Below are 581 nucleotides of genomic sequence, written 5' to 3' on the forward strand. Positions count from 1 at the left end.
CGGCAGGGCTTTTTTTTTTTTTTTTTTTTTTTTGAAGGGGGGTTGTTTGTTTGTTCTTAGGACTCTGGAGACCTCCTCATCTCCAGCCTCTGGCTTCTCACAATAATCTTCCCACGAGGGTCCCACCATGTCGCCATCGCTTCCCACTGAGGGTTTTTTACGTTATTCCCTGGCCTTACCCACAAGAATCTCCTGGCACTTTCCCCTAGCGCCCCCTTTTCTCATACAGGACAGCCACTTGTACCTGGTGTTCTGGATTTGGGGGCATCGACCCTACAGAATTGAGAAAACAACACACCCGGTATCGTTAAACTGCTTACACTATGAATCCCCCCAATGCATCCAACTAGGGGCCCCGCATTCTCGCATTCCCTCCTACTAAGGAATCTCAAAATATTACCTGTACTCTCTTACTAGCTCTCTTTTTTCCAACACTGGAATTCATCCTTTTTGCATGATCCTCTCACACTGCCTGAAGTGCTTCACAGCTTCTCCCACTTAGGACCCCACAGTATGCCTTGTTTTAACCCATGGGTCTCCCCTTTTCACAAAGTGAAAATAGGCCCTTTATTCTCTTTCCC

General features: G+C 47.2%; 1 protein-coding gene across 1 annotated transcript in view; it reads left to right on the forward strand.

The window, feature by feature from the left end:
• The window catches only part of ZDHHC15 (zinc finger DHHC-type palmitoyltransferase 15), a 168,534-nt gene that overhangs the window by 548 nt on the left and 167,405 nt on the right, over positions 1–581 (forward strand). The gene's annotated exons all lie outside the window — the stretch shown is intronic.

Source organism: Ursus maritimus (genome assembly GCF_017311325.1).
Source record: "Ursus maritimus isolate PB19 chromosome X unlocalized genomic scaffold, ASM1731132v1 scaffold_X1, whole genome shotgun sequence".
NCBI lineage: Eukaryota > Metazoa > Chordata > Mammalia > Carnivora > Ursidae > Ursus > Ursus maritimus.